The 7373-nt window shown below is 30.2% G+C and overlaps 1 long non-coding RNA gene across 7 annotated transcripts; it reads left to right on the top strand.

Annotated features, from left to right (window-relative positions):
• The first annotated feature begins 687 nt into the window (after window positions 1-687).
• LOC134260538 (uncharacterized) lies at window positions 688-7164 on the top strand. 7 transcript variants are annotated; one of them, XR_009990568.1, is made up of 7 exons: window positions 904-1145; window positions 2174-2279; window positions 2963-3045; window positions 3122-3315; window positions 4606-4711; window positions 5396-5748; window positions 7035-7164. It is a non-coding gene; the product is annotated as an uncharacterized LOC134260538 (long non-coding RNA). The 7 variants fall into 7 exon arrangements; XR_009990566.1 differs by having other exon boundaries at window positions 2963-3315; window positions 5396-5478; window positions 5555-5748; window positions 7035-7163; XR_009990564.1 differs by lacking the exon at window positions 904-1145 and adding an exon at window positions 688-880 and having other exon boundaries at window positions 2963-3315; window positions 7035-7163.
• Window positions 7165-7373: the final 209 nt, after the last annotated feature.

Genomic DNA, 7373 nt, shown 5'->3' with positions numbered 1-7373 from the left:
AGTTGCTTTATAGTTCATCTTTTCATCAGTTATGTTGTAAAGAATAATATCCGTAAAAACATTCAAGAAAAAATGATTTTTAAGACGTGCATTACTTTGTATGTTATTCACACACACACTCTCTCTCTCTCAAAATTGTGTGTAAAATGCAGTTTTTGATTTTGTACTTTTTTGACTTGAAAAAATTCTAAACTTTTACAGATAAATCTAATTCTAAAAAAAGAAATCATTACAAAAGATTTCTCTACATACATTATCTTGCTTTTACAATCAATTTTCCCCTTAAAGTATAATAGATCTGATTTAAAACTAACTGTAATTGTAACAACTTATTTTTCTTCTTTAAAACATTTCATTTCAATTGGATATGATTACATTTTTGAAATATAAATAGAAACAAATTTTATGAATCAATTTTTACCTCAGGAGAACATCAAATGAGGGGGGTTCAATGTCAGGAATTTTTATTTTCTTAGCTTCCGCCAGGTCTCCATAAAACATGGCGTCAAGCACGGGACTTCTGCTCGCTAGAACATATTTATGAGCGCGAACAAGCTTTTCTTCTTTTCCCACTAAAAATGTGACATCACTATGGATCTCATTTTTAAGCATATATCTGTTACATTCAGAAACACCTAGGCCGGAACGCCAGTTCTTCGAAGTCTTGACTTCAGTCATCTAAATAGGAAAAACCCCTACATAAACAAATACATGGGCGCAGACATTTTGGACACCCAAAGTTGTGCGGAGGAGAAAATGCTAGCTGGCGCGTGATTGGTCAATAAGAGAAAAGACTTGTTATGTATTTGACAAGTGAAATAAAGTTGATAAAAATCTCATATCAAGACTTGGGTTTCTTTGAGGTATATAGGAGTTACAGGTAAAAATTTGAAGGGAGGGGATGCACTTTGGTTAGAGATTTTCATTTGGTGTCAAACGCACCTAGTTGTAAACAAATGGAAATTGAAAGTAAAAGTGCAACGGCACGGTATATTTTTTCTGGCATTTTTTGTTTTCCAATATCTCGAACTTTCACGACAAAAAGGTCATTTGCCCGAAATTCAATACATGTATCAGTGAGAGGGGCTAAAGTTTGTATGGAAGTCTATGGGAAAACATTTGGTGGTGTTTGTCCTATAGAATAGGTATGATTTCATGGATAAAAATTGATTACAGCCAAAAAATCAGTCAGTTCCTATAATTTTGGCATTGGGATTATATTTTAGTTAGTTTTGACTATTTGTTTAAAAATTAGAGGGTTTGGGTAAATTGAGGCTCACAATGGGGACTGCACATAGTGAAAAAATACCAAAATTTTTGCCCTAGCTCTCATATTTTCAATAAATGTTCATGTAAATAATTTTAAATAAATATTTATACCGAAATTTACTGTGAATATTGTAAATAATACAATATCAATATTTATGGGCATCATCAATACACAAAACATATGAATATCCCCCTCGCAGTTTGAGAAATGCATTTAAATCCATGTGTTTTTTTGAGTGTAGACATTGGAACAGATTGAGTAATCCTCTTTCAAATTTGTGTTAATCAGAGTTGATTGAATAATTTATAACAAAATTTGACTGCTGTTAACTAATTAGGTTACTTTGTTTTTACATAAGGGGCATAATCCAGCAGAAAAGCCAGTTTTAGTCATGTAATCAGTGCTGGCTTGAAATAAAAGTTATACTTTTGGTGAAACTTGGAGATTACTTGTAGGAAATTTAATTGAAATTACAGTACAATATATTTTTTCAGAAAATACATTGAAAATGCAATAAATATGCAAAATTATAACTGAAAAAATTATGAAAAAGGTGTCTGAATATCCCTCCTCCTTGCCATATCCATCTTGTTATTCTGCTGAAAAGGGGGGGGGGGTAATTTTGTGCTCTAATCATGCTGAAAAATGAAGGAATTTTGTTTAAATTTGGTTTATTTGAATAACAAGAGTCATGTTTATCTGCAGTTATTTTTTTTTCAATTTCTTTGATATTTTTTAAAATAATTATCTGAGTAAATTCTATTTCAACATGATTATTTTAAAGGTATTACATCACAAATGCTTAAAAAAATTCAAAAGATGGTGTAAATAATAAAAGAAATTATTATATAAGCTACTAGATGCATTTATCAGTATGTTTTAATAAAATAAAATGTATTTCAGCAATGCATTATCAAGAAGGAAGAGATTAATGAACCCTACCCTCTTACAATGAACAACACATGGACACTCTCGGGATGATCCCTTTGCTTTCATTAAGAGTTCCAAGGTATGGTTTTCTTAGAAAATCTAGTTAATCTCTTAATATTTAAGTTATTTAGAACTTTTTATAGATTATCAGAAAATAAATTTCCTCAGAACTGCAGTTATTTAAACACTTTGCGTACAATTGAGCACTGTATTCAGTCAGACAATATGATTTATCTGCCCTTGGCATTTAATCAATTTATTAATTATGTCAATAATAAGAAATGATATGCAAATAAATATATTTGCCTTTTATGAGAATATACATATTTAACATCAATTACATGAAATGTTCATGAAAATTGGCTAAAATGTAGGTCACCCCCTTCAAAATTACAAAATTTTCAGTGGGGATGTATTTGATTCTCTGATGCCAGCAACCCACTGCTGATAGAATTTGTTTTAATCTTATGTACATTTGAACTAGATATAATTCTCTTTCTTTCCATTGATTATTTTATCTACATTAGTTTTCACTCTTTCCATAACCCAGCTTTTTCTTACAAAAACCTGCTGATTTTCTTCATTTTTCATTAATAACGGGTACCTGCTACCCTGAATGATTAACATGATCTACCTTGAGAAATTATTAGAGATAATAAGAAAAACAAGCAAAACATATGCTAGATTAATCATTTTATTTTAAAAGTTTGAAAGAAAAATAGAAAAATGCTTCAATTTATAGACATCTTTTCTGTTTCACAGATGTTGGTCTGATTGACTGGGGTGTGAAATGTAACAGCCAATGGTGTACTTAAGCTAAGACTGTCAGTCCCAATATTCAAGAGGTGAGATAAGCAATGGATATGTGTTCTAAATTTACTAAATTGACCACTTTTTATAAATGTTTCTTTTACTCTATAGGAAAAACCCCTACATAAACAAATACATGGGCGCAGACATTTTGGACACCCAAAGTTGTGCGGAGGAGAAAATGCTAGCTGGCGCGTGATTGGTCAATAAGAGAAAAGACTTGTTATGTATTTGACAAGTGAAATAAAGTTGATAAAAATCTCATATCAAGACTTGGGTTTCTTTGAGGTATATAGGAGTTACAGGTAAAAATTTGAAGGGAGGAATGCACTTTGGTTAGAGATTTTCATTTGGTGTCAAACGCACCTAGTTGTAAACAAATGGAAATTGAAAGTAAAAGTGCAACGGCACGGTATATTTTTTCTGGCATTTTTTGTTTTCCAATATCTCGAACTTTCACGACAAAAAGGTCATTTGCCCGAAATTCAATACATGTATCAGTGAGAGGGGCTAAAGTTTGTATGGAAGTCTATGGGAAAACATTTGGTGGTGTTTGTCCTATAGAATAGGTATGATTTCATGGATAAAAATTGATTACAGCCAAAAAATCAGTCAGTTCCTATAATTTTGGCATTGGGATTATATTTTAGTTAGTTTTGAGTATTTGTTTAAAAATTAGAGGGTTTGGGTAAATTGAGGCTCACAATGGGGACTGCACATAGTGAAAAAATACCAAAATTTTTGCCCTAGCTCTCATATTTTCAATAAATGTTCATGTAAATAATTTTAAATAAATATTTATACCGAAATTTACTGTGAATATTGTAAATAATACAATATCAATATTTATGGGCATCATCAATACACAAAACATATGAATATCCCCCTCGCAGTTTGAGAAATTCATTTAAATCCATGTGTTTTTTGAGTGTAGACATTGGAACAGATTGAGTAATCCTCTTTCAAATTTGTGTTAATCAGAGTTGATTGAATAATTTATAACAAAATTTGACTGCTGTTAACTAATTAGGTTACTTTGTTTTTACATAAGGGGCATAATCCAGCAGAAAAGCCAGTTTTAGTCATGTAATCAGTGCTGGCTTGAAATAAAAGTTATACTTTTGGTGAAACTTAGAGATTACTTGTAGGAAATTTAATTGAAATTACAGTACAATATATTTTTACAGATAATACATTGAAAATGCAATAAATATGCAAAATTATAACTGAAAAAAATATGAAAAAGGTGTCTGAATATCCCTCCTCCTTGCCATATCCATCTTGATATTCTGCTGAAAAAGGGGGGGGGGGTAATTTTGTGCTCTAATCATGCTGAAAAATGAAGGAATTTTGTTTTAAATTTGGTTTATTTGAATAACAAGAGTCATGTTTATCTGCAGTTATTTTTTTTCAATTTCTTTGATATTTTTTGAAATAATTATCTGAGTAAATTCTATTTCAACATGATTATTTTAAAGGTATTACATCACAAATGCTTAAAAAAATTCAAAAGATGGTGTAAATAATAAAAAATTATTATATAAGCTACTAGATGCATTTATCAGTATGTTTTAATAAAATAAAATGTATTTCAGCAATGCATTATCAAGAAGGAAGAGATTAATGAACCCTACCCTCTTACAATGAACAACACATGGACACTCTCGGGATGATCCCTTTGCTTTCATTAAGAGTTCCAAGGTATGATTTTCTTAGAAAATCTAGTTAATCTCTTAATATTTAAGTTATTTAGAACTTTTTATAGATTATCAGAAAATAAATTTCCTCAGAACTGCAGTTATTTAAACATTTTGCATACAATTGAGCACTGTATTCAGTCAGACAATATGATTTATCTGCCCTTGGCATTTAATCAATTTATTAATTATGTCAATAATAAGAAATGATATGCAAATAAATATATTTGCCTTTTATGAGAATATACATATTTAACATCAATTACATGAAATGTTCATGAAAATTGGCTAAAATGTAGGTCACCCCCCTTCAAAATTACAAAATTTTCAGTGGGGATGTATTTGATTCTCTGATGCCATCAACCCACTGCTGATAGAATTTGTTTTAATCTTATGTACATTTGAACTAGATATAATTCTCTTTCTTTCCATTGATTATTTTATCTACATTAGTTTTCACTCTTTCCATAACCCAGCTTTTTCTTACAAAAACCTGCTGATTTTCTTCATTTTTCATTAATAACGGGTACCTGCTACCCTGAATGATTAACATGATCTACCTTGAGAAATTATTAGAGATAATAAGAAAAACAAGCAAAACATATGCTAGATTAATCATTTTATTTGAAAAGTTTGAAAGAAAAATAGAAAAATGCTTCAATTTATAGACATCTTTTCTGTTTCACAGATGTTGGTCTGATTGACTGGGGTGTGAAATGTAACAGCCAATGGTGTACTTCAGCAAAGACTGTCAGTCCCAATATTCAAGAGGTGAGATAAGCAATGGATATGTGTTCTAAATTTACTAAATTGACCACTTTTTATAAATGTTTCTTTTACTCTATAGGAAAAACCCCTACATAAACAAATACATGGGCGCAGACATTTTGGACACCCAAAGTTGTGCGGAGGAGAAAATGCTAGCTGGCGCGTGATTGGTCAATAAGAGAAAAGACTTGTTATGTATTTGACAAGTGAAATAAAGTTGATAAAAATCTCATATCAAGACTTGGGTTTCTTTGAGGTATATAGGAGTTACAGGTAAAAATTTGAAGGGAGGAATGCACTTTGGTTAGAGATTTTCATTTGGTGTCAAACGCACCTAGTTGTAAACAAATGGAAATTGAAAGTAAAAGTGCAACGGCACGGTATATTTTTTCTGGCATTTTTTGCTTTCCAATATCTCGAACTTTCACGACAAAAAGTTCATTTGCCCGAAATTCAATACATGTATCAGTGAGAGGGGCTAAAGTTTGTATGGAAGTCTATGGGAAAACATTTGGTGGTGTTTGTCCTATAGAATAGGTATGATTTCATGGATAAAAAATGATTACAGCCAAAAAATCAATCAGTTCCTATTTTTTTGGCATTGGGATTATATTTTAGTTTGTTTTGACTATTTGTTTAAAAATTAGAGGGTTTGGGTAAATTGAGGCTCACAATGGGGACTGCACATAGTGAAAAAATACCAAAATTTTTGCCCTAGCTCTCATATTTTCAATAAATGTTCATGTAAATAATTTTAAATAAATATTTATACCGAAATTTACTGTGAATATTGTAAATAATACAATATCAATATTTATGGGCATCATCAATACACAAAACATATGAATATCCCCCTCGCAGTTTGAGAAATGCATTTAAATCCATGTGTTTTTTTGAGTGTAGACATTGGAACAGATTGAGTAATCCTCTTTCAAATTTGTGTTAATCAGAGTTGATTGAATAATTTATAACAAAATTTGACTGCTAACTAATTAGGTTACTTTGTTTTTACATAAGGGGCATAATCCAGCAGAAAAGCCAGTTTTAGTCATGTAATCAGTGCTGGCTTGAAATAAAAGTTATACTTTTGGTGAAACTTAGAGATTACTTGTAGGAAATTTAATTGAAATTACAGTACAATATATTTTTACAGATAATACATTGAAAATGCAATAAATATGCAAAATTATAACTGAAAAAAATATGAAAAAGGTGTCTGAATATCCCTCCTCCTTGCCATATCCATCTTGATATTCTGCTGAAAAAGGGGGGGGGGTAATTTTGTGCTCTAATCATGCTGAAAAATGAAGGAATTTTGTTTTAAATTTGGTTTATTTGAATAACAAGAGTCATGTTTATCTGCAGTTATTTTTTTCAATTTCTTTGATATTTTTTTAAATGATTATCTGAGTAAATTCTATTTTAACATGATTATTTTAAAGGAATTACATCACAAATGCTTAAAAAAATTCAAAAGATGGTGTAAATAATAAAAAATTATTATATAAGCTACTAGATGCATTTATCAGTATGTTTTAATAAAATAAAATGTATTTCAGCAATGCATTATCAAGAAGGAAGAGATTAATGAACCCTACCCTCTTACAATGAACAACACATGGACACTCTCGGGATGATCCCTTTGCTTTCATTAAGAGTTCCAAGGTATGATTTTCTTAGAAAATCTAGTTAATCTCTTAATATTTAAGTTATTTAGAACTTTTTATAGATTATCAGAAAATAAATTTCCTCAGAACTGCAGTTATTTAAACATTTTGCATACAATTGAGCACTGTATTCAGTCAGACAATATGATTTATCTGCCCTTGGCATTTAATCAATTTATTAATTATGTCAATAATAAGAAATGATATGCAAATAAATATATTTGCCTTTTA

Source organism: Saccostrea cucullata, unplaced genomic scaffold (assembly GCF_032062105.1).
Source record: "Saccostrea cucullata isolate Sc308-1 unplaced genomic scaffold, CSIRO_AGI_Scuc_v1 ctg16677, whole genome shotgun sequence".
Taxonomy (NCBI): domain Eukaryota; kingdom Metazoa; phylum Mollusca; class Bivalvia; order Ostreida; family Ostreidae; genus Saccostrea; species Saccostrea cuccullata.
Note: the sequence above shows the minus strand (reverse complement) of the source record. Positions and strands in the feature narration are given on the sequence as shown.